Genomic DNA, 16,209 nt, shown 5'->3' on the forward strand with positions numbered 1-16,209 from the left:
TGAAATAATAATACAATTTATCTCTCCAAGTTTGGCCTGTACAAACAGGAGGGGAAAAGTGCTGAAGTTTTTTGTATTATACTTGAGCATTTGTCTTCTCCTGCTGACTTTGTTCCTCTGATTGAAACAGGTAAGAACCTCAACATTCCCAGTTACTTCCTGTTTACAATTAATAGACCCATGAGGTTCATGACAGAATGAGTGTGGAGGGGGAAGAAAACAAACAATGGCATAGAAAAGCCATACAAGGCAGATGTGAAAATCAAGACAATACAGAATTTGGGGTACAATCCTTCATTGCTCATTGTCTCATAGTCTGCAAAGGAGTGACCACTGCATGCTTTATTCCAGAGGCTGTAAATCAAATAAGATCAACTGGTGATATTAAGAAACATTCAAAGCAGATCATAGACCTGAAAGACAACCATATGTCAGCTCCTGCATTTCTATATTCTTTCCAACATATCATAGCAATTTTTACTGCTCAAAATGATGAATATTTCAGTATTGCTCCATATAATTAAATTCCACCTTTTTTGTGGAAGGTTCTCCAATTTACCACTTTGCTTTATTTTTCAGCTTTAATTTATCTAGAAACAGGTCAGTACAGTATAAGCAAAGCAGTAAATATATATGATCAATTACCCTGAGTTTAGCCTCTGTAGTCCAATGTCCTCAGTTTCTGTGCTTCAGTGACCTCCGGTTTCCTTCCTTCTCCAGAATTCTGGAAGGCCAGCCTTGAGGCAATAGTGCGTCTCAAAGCAGAGCACGAGAGGCCGCACTTCGTGCCAACTGTGCCCTTCACCCCCTCAGCTGCTCATTTTACCCTCTCTTTGCACTCTCACTACAAAAAAAAGATACCTAAGAAGGTAATTTATATTTAAAAAAGCCACGCCCACGTTCACCTCATTAAATTTCCTCTGGTCGTGGTAGTACAGAAATCAGCCTTTACATTACAAAAAGGTTTGAGTCTGCATGACAACATTCAGAGCAACATCATGGTTAATATTGAACAGATACACTCAAGGCTGCTGGACAGTTCATGATCTGCAGCAGATCAACCTAAACACTCTGGAAAAAAAGATGTTACATAAAAATGTTTGCCCTAAATGCTGAGATCTAAACAAGAAGCATCTGCCCAAGTGCTCTTAAAATATAAATTTCATTTTTATCACATATATCTGCTAAAAAAAGGTAAAATATTTTAAAAAATGAATGTTAGGATATACTCTAGTCTTCACGTAACTTGGCTAATGCTCCACAGAGCTAAGCACTACTTGATATAAAGCTCAGAAGCAGGCACAAATGTTCTCCCTGTTTTTCACCATTTACATGCTGAAACATAGGTCACATGAACAAAAAAAGCCAGGTCCAAAAATAATCTCTTCTACTCTATTTTTTGTAGTCTGGGTGCTGCTTTTAAAGGGACACAATTAATCCACAAGAGCTTCTTGTTCTACAGTGAAGAGTTCACTTCTGGGTCATAGTCCTCTTCCATCAAAGAGGTGAGACAGGAACTGTCGTCACTGTAAAAAACCAAACACAACTCCATCAATACAAGTGGCACAAACATGACAAAGTACGACTAAAGAGAAGAGCAGAGAGGGAAATTGAACAACTATAGTGCAATTGCCCAAAGCTATTTGATCTCTGATCAAAACACCTGAAATAATCTAATTAAAAAAGAGTCCCTGAAAAGCGCATTTTTACTTTTAAATAATCTCTTCCCAGGTTTAGTCCACAAAAGGGCAACAAAAACAATCAGAATAAAGGGAAGACTGGAGAAACTGCATGCACCTAATGAAAGTGATTCCACACTTCATAGCAATTTTAAAACCTGCTGCTAAAATAATGAGACTCTGGGCTGCAGGTAGGCCTGGCCATTCCAAACACCTCATCTCTACATGCCCACATCATTCCTCACCTGTTCCAGGACAGCTAGACTTCCCTCTCAAGAGGATGATGACAGCAATACAAATGGTATTTCATTAACTTCTTCATGGAAAATACCACCATCACCAGCAAAACCTGAGTTATTCTGCTATGACCTCTTTTTTCTTGAACCATCCTACCAAACCAGTAGCAAATAGATAGTTTAGTGATCTTGAAACAACTGAGAAGTTTTATTACTGTTCTGATGCCATCAGCTATTCACAGGATACCTTTAGGTATGCCTTATTATGCTTTTATGTTTGATTTATCAGAGTCTGTTTTCTTTGTTTGGATATGGTTCCATTCTTCGATCAGTTCTGGTTTTCATTGTGTATGTTATGTCACTCCTTACTTAAGCATGTGGACTTTAAAAAAAGTTTTAAAGGTGATTTTGATCAAGGCTCAAAATAAACACACATTGGGGAACAGTAAAATATCTCCACCTCTTATCTTCTAGGTCACCCCTTTAATAAATCCCTTCATTTTTCTGGCTTTTTTTTCTTTCTAGAACTGGATGTTACTGTTGTATAGAGGAGTTTGGAAAGATGGAAGCACTTCTGCACCCAAGATCTGAGCCACAATCACATTTCTGCAGACAAAATAAGAACAAGCAGCCTCACAATGCATATAAGCTACCAGCCAAGATGAGGAAAAAGCAGAGTGGTCATGGCCACACACAGTATTGGTCCGGGAACTTTCTGAGCACCCTAGCCTGTGCTACAATCTATTGAGAGCCACACATTGCAAACAACTAAAGTTATAATCTATAAAACCCTGTTTTTATATTAAAGGGTGATTTTCCAGTGTGCATAATGGACATAATGGAACATCTGCTGTAGACAGAACAGACTTCCCATCCTGCTAAACTCTGTACAGGTACAGAACTCCTTCAGCTGTGACCTTCTAAGTCTACTACCAAATGTTTGAGCACTAAGTAGAAGATAAAACAGCAACAAAGTCAATGCAGTTGACTATATTCAAACAAGCTTCATTACCTTCTGAATAAATATGCCTTTCAGAACGAAATGTATAGCAATTAAGCTATGTCAAGCTACTGAGAGAAGTTAAAAAAAAAATAAGTTGATTTAATGAACCTTGAGAATGGTTCAGAGCAACATGAAAAATGGACCTGAAGAAAGCCCACAGAGAACTGTTCTCTGGATTTAAGGTATCCAAATAAATTAATTCAGAACTGCAGTTTTGAAGTAAGAACAAGATCTGAGCACAAAACAAAAACACCACAGAAGTACAATACCCAGGGTCCATTCACCAAAAAGGTTCCCAGTACCTTTTGAAAAGGCAAGAGAAAAGCGTATCAACAGTTTGTGTTCCTGTGAGTCTTCCATTTATATTTCAGCACAGTCTAAGCAAAGGTGAAACATTTTGTGAAACTTCACCACCAATTTACAGATGATCTTGCAGAGATTTGGGTCTCCTAAGCTGGTATTCTGATATCACTGTTAGTATGGGTGACCAGGGCAGCTCCTTAGGCAGAGCCTAACATGCATGTAGACAGTCTAGGACGACACCTAGACCTGTCTTCAAAATTCAGTAGGGACATATGCAACTCCTCAGTCATTGCCTTCCTGGCATGTCCCAGCACAAAAACAACAACAGATGCCAGATTAAAATGCAATACTTTTTGCTAAAGCAAAAACCTTGTTAGATGAAGTGCTGTAAATTATAGCAGCACTGAAACTCTTTGGTCTCCAGGATTAGCCCACGTGCCCCCTTCTCACACACACTCTAAATCCTGCCCAACAGCGCATCTGCAACCTACCTGAGACCACTTCCATAACCCATCACTCTACTGACAACATCACAAAATCCTAATGTGCAAGACCCAAAGTCTCTCCATTACCCCCTCTAACAGCAACCTATAATAAATTCTTGAGAAAAATAGTACAAGACTATGAACAAACAGCATCAGGACTTCCAGGATACTTTCTCAGACTTTTGAGCCAGAGTCTATTACAGTTTAATACCAGTCAAAGTTCTATGCAAATCTGTTCAGTTGCTTTGTTTTCAGTCACGTTTATACATTTTTGCCTCCCAAATGATAGTGGGCAGTTTACTTGTGCTTTATGTAGAAGTCAATTTGTAGCTATTAAAAAGTACTAGCCTCAATTAAACTGGGTATTTCCTGTGCTACCAAAGTGCCCAATCACATTCTATTCAGTTTTTCATGACATTCAGGATTTTACCCAAGAGACATAGACTCATCAAGTCATGCTCTTCCAAACTAAGAGTATCCGCAGAAGCCTTCTAAATACCTCGAATCATCCTTATCAGGCTTTACCCTATTATTTAGGTACAACGTCATCGAAACAGCATTAACTGTTCAAGATTTAGGAGCATGGACCATTTATACAGTGGCAAAACTGTGCATTCTTAATATCTAACACTAATATTTTTGCCCCTATTACTACACAGAACTGAAATGACCTTTGACAACTACTCAGTTCTTCTGTCACTGCAATTGCAGTTCAATCGAACTGATCTCTGCTTCACTATGGAAAACACAAGGACAAAGATCATCAGTGGCCACTCCCAGTTCCAGAGGAAAAAGCAAACAAAAGTGCTTGTCAATGCAAATCTTATTAATTCTTTTTTCCTTTTTCAATGAATTAAAATGTGAATTATTTCTGGTAATATGAATAGAAAAAAGAAAATAATAGTCATATTACTAAATGAAATGTTCTCTAAAGTCATATCTCCTTTCAGAACAATGAAATGTGCATTAATGAGCTTTGGTGTAGGAAAAAAGGTTGTCTGTCAACTATCTCAAAATATTATTTCACCCATCAAAACGAGTAAGTCTTTGGCAAGTAATCTAAGTATGAAAAAGAACTGAACTCTGTATTAGCACCTGGGTTCCACTTATTTTTAAAGGTTAATTAGAACTGTTAACAATTTATATTATCACTTTTTACACGTAACATTAAAAATGTCTTTACTGTTACTTTATAGCAACCTATTTTCTTAAGGTTTTGTTGTTCCAAAAGTATTTTTTCCCTTGGCAAGTGCTTAAGTTTCACAACTAAATATCCTTCACTGTGTCATTTTATATGCAAGTAGAAGTGGTATTTATTACCAAGTCAAACAAAATTGTCAGGTGCTCTTTTATATACCAGATTCTATAGCGTATTTGTCTAAACAAATATTAAAAACTGGCATGAAAACAGAAGGAACATACAAGCGCATTCAATTTAAAAAGACACAGACCACGGTAAAAAACATCTGCAGTCAGAGACAAACCCCCATTCTCCAATATCCCTTCCATAAAGTTGTTGCTGTACCACAGCTTGCATGGTTGTTCTGAGCCTTCTGCTTACTTTCATTTCTACTCCTAACACAGACTTGATCCGACTTAATCTCTAAATCAGAGTTTCTAAAGCTTTGACTCTCAAGCTGAGCTTTTCAGATATACCTAGCAGTGGGAAAAAAGGAGATGCTCAATATGTAAAGACCTACATTGACCAGAACATGAGCCTAGAGAGACAAGCTAAATATAATCAGAGCCACTGAGCTATGAAATTTTTCACTGGAAATGGATCAAGGTATTTCAGAAGTCCTAAGAAACAGAACAGATGAGTCTTAGCAGTGGTGAATTTCTCCTATTACTTCCTCTTCCATCTCCTGCCTTGGCCTACCAGACTGTAAAAACGCAATGGGAAGCAGTCTCACCTGAGTTCCAGACTGCCTGTTGTGCCATGATGTGCTGTTCCAGCACCTCTCTGGGAATACCTGGAACCAGGGCTTCCAACCTTTGTCCACATTACATACTCAGTGCATGTTTCTGAAATGGACACGTTTTACTGGGTGCTTTTTCTGCTTCACTGTACCCTGCAAACATCCCTGAGTCCCTTCAGCACCACTGTCTACCAAAATCCTATGAACTGCAGTCTTTACTTCAGTTTCTCCTTTCCTGCATCAGCAAATCACAAAGACATGGAGCCTCTAGCAGAAAACCAGCATAAAAGTAAACTTCTACCCTTCATTACACATTTATCAATCCAGTTAATAGCAGCTGTAAAAGGTCATAAGGACAACACCTGTCCATCCCTGCCACAATTTCAGTTCACTGCATTTCTATCTATTACTCTAAATAAAACATGTTTACTTTAAAGAAGTAAAGATTTGCTTTTCTAACCAGCAAAGTCAATGAGGATTTCAGTAATATTCGTAAAGATCAGATGTCAGCTGGGTTGCAAAAGCATTCAGAAGCATTAGTGAACAATTTAATGGATGCAGAAGGCAGAACAGAATTTACTTCTCTCATCAGTTTTCTTTCTGTGAAGCTCTTTTAAAATTATTTAATTAAGCAGATGTGCCCAAACATTCAAAATAGACCACTTTCCACTTAGCTACTTTTCAGAGTAGTGCCACTGAATAGGTGTATGTTACTTTATGATAAGGAATTAATACTATATGTATTCACTCAAACATCTCTTTCTCATAACCTCCAATTCACCCAATACATTCACAGAAACAGGGAACCATAGCCTGGGGTCCAACTCAGGAAGAGTCAAAAGCATGCTACTGATTTCCTTAAGGATATCAAAAAGCCTCACATGAAATTTCACTATCCTGAAAAAAAACTCTAACAGAACATTGCTTGACCTAACTATCATAATAAATTTATTAAGGTAATCATATTTGGGCACAGAGACTTAAAGAGCATGTAGTTACAGCCCCCCTTCCACAGACAGAGACACCTTCCACTTGACCAGGTTGCTCATTTCCAGCGATGGGGCATCCACAACTTCTCTGGGCAATCTGTGCCAGTGAATTCCATTTATAACATAATTATAAATCCTGCTTCAAGTTTGCACACATTATTAGGCCTCACTGTAAAAGACACACGTGTAGTATAACTCATTCAATTGTCATAACAACTGGTGAGCCACATCTTCACAAGTTGAGATCATTTGTTTCCAGTTCACCTACATAGAGTATCTACAAAACAAACTTACTTTCCTTTTGCTTTCAGTTCCATTAATACAATTGTCTAGACACACCTTCACCCTGTCTGCACAACTGAAAAACAGCTCCCTTTGGAGAGGACAAACGCAGATGTTCCGGAACGGCACGTACAACTGGTAGAGCTTACACACCTGAGGTATCAGGAACCAGAAGAACTATATCCCAGATACATCATCACTACTTGTTTTTTCCCATTATATCCCACAGCCAGCCCTCCAAAATGGCTGCACAAATATAAAGGACTGCCCTATTAATTAAAAATACTACAAAAATCATTGTTTAAATGGCATCTGGCTGCTGAAAAAAAATAATCTATTATCTAAAAATGCAAAGCATCACTCATAACAGGTTTTCTAGAATTACAGAAATATAAGCCCATTTTAGAACACTAAAGGATGGATTAAAATGTTAATCATATACTAAACTAAAATATTCCCAGATATAGATATTAAACATTTTAGTGAAAAGCAGCTATTACTGAGATTAACACCTTGTTTTTCAAGTTTAAAGCAAATGAATCTATCTTGCAGAGTCATCAAAACTATTTTGTATTCTAGTCAGAACACTGCCATATAAATCTGTATTCCAAAATGAAAACATGCCAGAAGCGTGGCCATACAAAAGTTCTTTCAGAGTAACTGGCTAGAGGTGGGGGAATATCATACCAATGGTTACATACCTGACCATTTATGCAAACCAGACGACAAACTTAAATGAACTGAAAATAGGTTAAGAAAGGTCCATACAGCCCCATCTAGGGGTCCTAATTCCCTTTTCTCTACTGACAGTCCTTCCACTGAATCTCACACAGCTCGGCTTCACAAACAACCTGCCCCTTCACATAGTTACTTTCCACTTCTCCAAGGTCATGCTGACCCAGTCTTACCTCCTTCAAAACTTCTGGACAAACACATACCCCCAAAAAACCACATACTGAGCAAAGCCTGAGCAGTCTGGTCTCGTGAATACATACTGAGATCTAGAGTGCAGCAGGTAAGGAGATGATTTTTTTCCTTTGTGACAGCAATTAAAGGTACAAGGGCATGCAAGAGTAACAACCAAGTAATAGAGAAAAATAACTTCTAGGACTGTGGGAAAGATTCTTCATTGAACAAGAAAACACCACTGACAAAAATACCACCTTTAGAAATGCTATTGATTGAATGATACCTGCCCTTCTGTTGATCCAAGTTTCTGCAAGCAAGGTTATCACACAAAAGCTAGCAAACTTGTCTTTAGAAAGCAACTTAACTTTGGAAGTACTTAATTGAAAAGCCCAAAGCACATTTTGGAAAAGAGAGCATCAAGGGAACCTGTACAGAAGCCTGTGTAAGATGATAAGTCTCTGGACCTCAGCCAGCAAGTGTGATACATCAAAAATGAACCCTTCCAAGGAGTTTTCATGAGTTTACTCCTCAAAGCAGCAAGAATACCAAAGATAAAGCCATTTAAAACATGTAAAATCTGAAAGGCTCAACTTCTCCTAAGCACAAAATAGGAGAGCACAGACTTTCTAGATATTATGTGTATCACCAATTATTCCCATGTGTTTCTTACTGTGCAGCCACAGGCAATGCAGTCATCCCTTATGCCTCTCCTGTGCCTGTTAAGATTCCACTTTCCTCCAATGCCCCTTCAACTGTCTTTAGTACTTGTTTATGTTAGGGAACTGTGGTATTTACCTGAAATATTAAAACCTGTTTACTGCTCTACCCTGCTGCAGGGAGTAGGGTTTCAGGGATTGTACACTTCTCTTAAACAAGTGCATCTACTGACACTACTGACACAAACCAAAGAAACATATTTTAAATAGTATTAGGCTTTACATGTGAACAATGCTCTGAACTTTCAAACAGCTTTAGCATTTTTTTAAATAAGGTATTTTAAATCTGGAGAAAGTATTCTACTATTTTAATCAAATCCAAAGGTCTTTTTAGCTCTTTAAGGAACAAAATCAAACATCTATTTTGTACTGCACTGTGATCTACAGACCTTTTCCAAGTAAGTCAAGATAAGGCTCTGTTCTGCCCAGAAGCTTACACAGCACAGCACCTTGTCAAAAATGCCTTTAAGGTACTGCTCTTGTCCCCAAACCCTCATGACAGAATGAGTGAAAGGGCAATGAAGAGCCCATCTGTGCAGTTTGCCCAAAGCCCTAAGGAACAAAGTCACTCCTGCTGCACAGTAGCACACACCAGGATAATGTTCTCCATCATGAGGAAAGAATTGCAAATATGTTATTACTGGCTTATCCCCACTGTATGCTACATACCTCCTGCCTACCTGTCTTCCAGAAATGTGGATGAAGCCTAGGCAGAAGTTAAAGAAGTAGTTCTCCAGTACCTTCAAAAAAAAAATTATGTGATGGGTATTTCCCACTAAGGGTATTTTATAAACCAGTATTTTACCAGGGTTATTATTGCTACTATAGCACATTTACATTTAAATATATTCTGTTTGGAGTGGAGAAAAACACATTTCCTTTGGAAAAGAGCCTCAAATGCAACCAGACTTTTTATCAAATATTTGTGTCAAGGCAAGAGAGATTACAAATCAAGTAGAGGGAAGTACAGATCTGCATTCCAGATGAAGGATAAGCAAGTAGAAGGCATGTCATTTGCAAAGAGGAAGGAGAACTGAAAGTCAACAAAACAGAGGACAATCAGAAATAAGAGACACTTCTAACCAGTAGTGGAGTAACTCTTCCCCTCAATACCATTGCCTGGGTCCCACAAGACCAATAGTACAAACTGGGAAGAGAGGTGCATTCCAGTTATAGGTACTTCCCCTAAAGACAACTTGCCAAGACTGAGGGACAGCTCATACCTCTGCCCCTCCCTGCATCTGGATTGTTTCCAAACCCTTTTACATCAAGACCAGGACAATATGATCAAACTCCACATTTATTTGTCTGTAACTAGGACATGACAAAGACGTGTTCACTCAGCACTTTTCAGCATGTGTACAACACCTGCATTACAGTTTGTGACGTTTATATTGTCTGCAATGGTTTTCATCTCACTGGTTCAACATTTTCAGCACTTTCTCTGATTGAGAAAGTATTAACAAATATCCATGCAGAAAAGTCACTGAACAAAATTCAGTTTAAAACAACTCTTATACATATAAAATAAATTGCAAAAATAATATATATCCCACTAGTTTGGTCCTGGCTTAAAAAAAAAAAAAAGAAAGAAAGGGAAAAAGTGATCTCTAGTCCTGTGATCTAATTATTTGCTGCAGCTGGGACATATATCCTCTTAGTATGTTCACAGTGTTTTCCTGGGGTTCTCCCTGTGATCTAGTCCATTAAACTGAGTTAAAATAAAGCAAGGAGTTATGGACAAAATGTTGTTCAGCTGGTTTGGGCTTTGTCTTTAGATCTTGAAGAGAAATTATTGCACTGTTCTTCTCCAGGTAATCTGTGCAGGCCATGACTAAAACACTGTCATTATTCTATCCTAATGTCCTACAATATATTAAGGAATACAAGCAAAACATCTGTGTGGGAGAAAAAAAAAAATCTTCATATATTGCATAGCTAAACCCCTTTTCCAGAGGTTTAAAAGAATTTAGTTCTACCCTCTGCCATCAGATGTCTTTGAAAATAAACTAAGCAATGCTCTCCCCTTCACTAATTTGTACAGTGATCTTCAGCCAGCAGAGATCCAAAAACTAATCCTAAAATGTCTCATGAAGTATCAGAAAAACGAGTTTGTTATCAGCAGACTGGAATTCATTATGCAGCTATACATACCTCCACTGGAGTATTTTTTTGGAAGCTGTAAATGAAACCAGATTAGCACATCAGCATTCTCAAGTGTATTCCTACAATCTGTTTTGGTTATTCATACGGCTTGAAAGCCTCTCCCTGCATCTAAGACCTTACCTGAACATATTCTGCTGCAATTTCAACTCATAACTGCTTGTTTTATTCATGATGGATGTGGAAACCTAACTAAACTCTCCCTGCAGATACCTTTTAAGAAGTATTTTCTTCAGACCAAAACTTCAGTATTCCCTGACTGAAAGGCAACTTTAGCAGGTGGTGTTTTGTTTTTCTCTGGGCAAGTCTCACAGACCACCCTGTATCCCAGCACTCTTTGGCAACAAAACCAGGATCTACTATCACATTCTGGGATCAAATATAGTCACGCTTTTTTAAAAAACAAACAAACCACCCTCAACCAGTCAAATTTTACTGGCAAAAATCAAGCTTTCAAGTTCAAAGCATCAATGATGAAAAAACTGATGTGACCCATGGACGAAGTGTGACAGCTCACAGGCAGTGACAGGATGTCAGAGCAGCCTCCCAGTTATACCTGCAGGTAACTTTTTTAAGCTGCTTTATGTATCACCTGCTTATGTCTGATGAAACATGACATATAAAACCAATCCATTTTTTTCCCTAATCCTTGATTATGGTTTCTCTCTTCCACAGACTTTTTTATTTTCTTTACAGATCTTGTTACATAGCCATAACTTTCCCAAGTATCACATTATCCCAAACTGAACAAAACAGCTCCTGCTGAAGACCTACCACTCCTCAGCAGAACGGATAAACTGCTTCATTGCCTTATTTAAAATGCTTCTAAATGTTCCAGTATGACAAGCGAATTTTCATGACAGTGATGCTGCTGAGTCATGATAATTTAGGAACCATTACAACCCCCACATACTCCCCCACAGAACTGCTGCCCTGCCAGCTGCTACTTGTCTGTGTAGGCAATATACCAAAACACAGTAATTTGAACCCATCTACACCAAAATGGCTGAATCCAAAGCTATTGTTTTCAGACCATTTATTGAATTTGTCAGGATCACATTATCTGTGTATTCAGTAAGAACATTACTGCAATATAGGGAAGTGAAACCACCAAAAAGTACATGACTCAGGACAGACTCCCTGATGTGAACATTCTTCCCTTGGACATACCCAGGTCTTGCCTTTTTTCTAGATGTTGTGAGGAAAAATGCTCCTCCAACTCTTCAGCATTCTGGAACTTTCCCCAGCCCCATGGGCTCTCAAGCTTCCTAAATACTGTAGGATACATTCCAGAAGGCCCAGTCAACCTGAAGATGATGAAGTTATCATTAACCCACTTCTCTACTTTAACTGGAGCTCAGAGTAGAGGAAAGACAGTTTTCCTAAACTAACAGTCAAGATCATAACACATTCAATATTTTCAGGATGAGAGATCCTTGCTAAGTTTTTTTAAGATTAACATCAAAGGTCTTTTCAGATCATCTCACGTGAGCCTTGATTAATCTCTTGATGATGGATGACTCATTGAAACACAATGGCAAAACACTCCTCTCTGCTGAAAGGCTGGAAACCTGTTGTAATTTTAACCATACACCTTCACCAGCAACTTTGTGAATACCAATAATTTCTGTGCCCAGAATAATACCATATACCTTACGATATACCTCCCTAGCAGACTCAGTCCTTTATTTACAAGTTAATTGATCATCACAAATTGAATATGACAAAATTCCAAGAGAGTGCCACTCATTGCCATATACTCTGTATGTTTCAAATACACTTTGGGGAGGGGGTCACACAGATATCCAGAACCTGGAAGAGACACCAAAAATAAAATTTAAATTAAAATTTCTAATTTCTTCCTGTATTGAAAAAAGGGAATTCTTAAAACCAGGGACATTTAGACAACATTATACACATACTTTCTTATCAAGAGCCACTAACATCACACCACAGAGCTGTGATCCTCCTTCCAGTGTGGAGGAGAAAACTATGCAAAACACCGAACTGGAAATGATCACAAGATTCAAGGAGAAAACAAATCAACATTGGCAGTTTTGCTAGAATGTCTGTAAGTCCCAGAACTTCAGTTGCTCCAGGCAAACTCCCTAATGTACAACAGTCCCCGAGGCACAAGGTCACATGCCGCAAAATATTTCTTTCTGAGCATCATTTATTGCAGAAAACCCGTTATGTTTGGCTGCACTGGTTCAAAGCATTTTTGTTAAGCCAGACCTTGGAAGTGCAACTATTTCAGATTAGTCATATTATAGAACTGCATACACCAACACTTTGCAAAACTCTTTGCTGTTTAATTATTGAAAGGCCTAAGTAGCATAAAGTGTGAAAATTCTTCTCCTGACTTTTGAGGACCAGCTAGAGAAGGAGTTGCACACTTTAATCAAGAATTTCCAGTTTGTAGTGATACATCCTGATCACTAATATGTATGATCGATTATGCCAAAATGCTTCCCTCCCTGCTTACTGTCGCGCTCACAGCCCTAACCTAGAACTTCTAGGGCTGCACAGTGTTTGCACATACATGTATAGGGCAGTGGACACTTAGCCACTATCAATCTCTACCTAAACCCACTCCCAAAACCCTAAGTTTATCTTCTGACCATACAGTAACTCATTAAAGTTTGGTGCATTTTCAGAGGAACTTATAAAGTTACAGCACACAAGTTAAACAACATACTGGCTTTCATGAAGTATTCTAAGCAGGACCACATTTCTGCCAACTTCACTGCTTTTCATCAAATCTGACGAGCAAAGAGAACATGGACTTCAATTCCTCTTGCTGAAACAAAAGCCACACATGATTTAGTTGGCATCCTGGTCACTACATAAGTGACAGTAAAATGTCTACTTATAATGCTGAGTTTGCAGAACCAAAACTAAACCACTCCCGCCTCTACAAATAAATTAACATAAAACTTAAAAATCCCAGACAAACTTCCTGGTACACACACTACCTCATCAACTGCAAAATCCAGTAAGTATGACCTGTCCCTGGATAAGTCAGAGCAACAGTCACCTCCTGGTTTCTATGGAGCTGTAAGGAAAAGCTGTGTCCATGCAAGCACAGCCAGCACTCCACAGGAGAGAGGTGCTTTAAAGCTTCAGCTCTACTGAACAGAGTCAGCCCTTTTCCAATCTCTTTGTACAGACAAACAAACAAAGCACACCCTGGAGTACACTTCACAGCTAAGTCAATTCAGCAGTTACACAACTAACTTCAAACAACTTGTAACACTGGGAAAAAAAAAGGTAACTTTAACTCCCGAGCCAATAGTTTTTCTTCACTTTGTAAAGGCAAGAACTACATTATCTGACACCCCACACTCCTGAAGAAATTAGCAGATCTAACCACAGCATTTTTCTGTAATAAAATAAGGATCACACAACTCCTGAAATACTGTTTCCATTTAATGAAAATGCTAATGAATATTATTTTTTTTCTAGTGACTTAATTTCCTAATTTAAAACAGGAATGTCAAGATTCAGAAACACCATGCAGCAGTCACATATGTGAGACAAGGTGATCATACGATCATACTCTGTAAATATTCTCAAAGTAAGGAATTTTTCCTAACATTTGAAAGTATGCACTTCCATTTGATTTGCTGTATTTCACATCTGCATTCTGCTCCTCATATTTCTGAGACACTGCAGAAAAAACAGGATTTGCGTTTTTTTAAAATGCCATCTGTTCCCTGCATATTTTCACTTTAGGTCCTCGTACGATATCTGCAATGGAAACTTCTGTGTCATATAGGATTAAGGCTATAAACCAGATAAATATAAAATGCAGAGGGCTGTCACACTTCCCTACAAATTGCTGTAAAAAAACCCCAACACCATAAGGAAGTATCACCTGAAGCCTTTCTGTTCTGAATACAAAACTTTTAATAAGCTCTTCTTAATGGGATTTTCCTCCAGAAATTATGTGAAAGAGTGAGAGAGGAAAAGCTGCTCCTCTTAAATCTGGGAATTTTATTTGTTCCTACCACTGCTCTACACCTGTTTCCTTCCTGAGTCAGAAACTGGAAGTTTGAAATAACAGTCTCCAAATGGATAAGTACGGGGAACCTTTCACTGAAATACCAGCCATATTCATTCATGAAGTAACATTTGCATAAGCTTTTTTCATAACCACCTAACATTTTTATAGAAGCAATGTCAACTCTACGGTAAACTCAGCTTTGATGGTGCTCCAATTATCTCAGCTGTTATCTCCATTCCCCCTCTTTGCTATTTCCACACTTTGCTCAGGCACTTGCAACGTTTCAGAGTATTATCAACATTACTAACACTTGTGTCACTCACAGCTCGGGGGCGGGGAAAGGCAAGCTGACCTACCTGGTCATGTTAATATAAAAAGATCTTTAAGCAACACTCTTAAACCATTCCACCATTACTTAGAAGAATTTAAATAGCTACTGTTCCTCTAAAGCTGTTTAAAAAACTCCTAATTTGTGCAGACACCCACTGACTGCTCCAAAATCGTTCCAAAACAGCTCGTTACTAAACTGAACTGAATTCAAAGTCTTAAATGGATACTTGGAACGCTAGGCGCGTTCTGATCAAGACCAGACCCAGCCCTTTAAGTTAGACCACACAAGACCTTAGGCCAAGGGGGCATAGAACACACCGGACACACAGAAATAACTTTCAAGCCGGAAAGAACCGCCTCACGCTCGGGCCAGGCGCTGTTTTCCTCCGAGCAGACACCGAGCGGCACCTGACAAGTTTCCCAGCCTCGCTGGCAGCGGGCAGAGAGAGCCGAGCCCCGGCTGCCCGCAGCACACGTGTCACTGCCGGGCGCCGACCGCCCCTTCCCGCCGGGGGCAGCCGGGAAGCGCGGCCCGGGAAGAGCCGAAGGGAAACGGCCAGGCCGCCCGGTTTCGTTTCCAGCCTACAGCGGGGTCGCCCCTGCCCGGCCCCCGGGACGAACCCGCCGCCCCGGACCGCCCCCCCCGCCCCGCTCACGAACGGCCTCATGACAGGAGCTCAGCCCCGGCAGTGTCAGCGCTACGAACTTCCCGGCTGAACAGGAAACAATAAACCGCAGAGCCCCGGTCCCCGCCGCCCGCCCCGGCCCGGCCCTGACCGCGGGGACCTCGCGCTGCCCCCCCACCGGGCCACCGCGGCCGCGGGACCCGGCGCAGGGGGGGGGGGGGGGGGGGTGGGGGGGGTCGGCCTGGCGGGAGGCCGCCCCCGGGCCGCCCCGAGCCCCGCGGTGCCGCGGGGGGCCGCGGGGCGGGCCTGGGGGTGGCAGGGGCCGGGTGAAGGCGCGGGGGGTGCGGGAAGAGCGGCGGGGGCGGCGCGGGGGCCGCACTCACCGGGCGGGCCCTGGCGCGGCTCCGGCGGCCCCACAACCATAACAAAGCTCTGCCCAAAATGGCCGCCCAGCCCTGCCCGGCCGGGGGCCGGAGGGGGCGGGGCCCGCGCGCGTGCGGGGCGGGGCCGAACACGCGGAAGGAACACGCCCCCCCGGCTCCCCTTCCCTGCCCCCGCCCCGG

General features: G+C 40.5%; 1 protein-coding gene across 1 annotated transcript in view; it reads right to left on the reverse strand.

Annotated features, from left to right (window-relative positions):
- GPBP1L1 (GC-rich promoter binding protein 1 like 1) overlaps window positions 1-16,119 on the reverse strand; it is a 32,048-nt gene extending 15,929 nt beyond the window's left edge. Inside the window, exons 1-2 of the mRNA XM_005521114.2 lie at window positions 16,030-16,119; window positions 646-1,526 (exon numbers count right to left, since the gene is read on the reverse strand). The gene's annotated coding sequence lies outside the window, so the exon portion shown is untranslated. The remainder of the gene's footprint in view (window positions 1-645; window positions 1,527-16,029) is intronic.
- Between the last annotated feature and the right edge of the window lie 90 nt (window positions 16,120-16,209).

This window comes from Pseudopodoces humilis, chromosome 10 (assembly GCF_049639895.1).
Source record: "Pseudopodoces humilis isolate 2021_Gansu_Grassland_sample_001 chromosome 10, ASM4963989v1, whole genome shotgun sequence".
NCBI lineage: Eukaryota > Metazoa > Chordata > Aves > Passeriformes > Paridae > Pseudopodoces > Pseudopodoces humilis.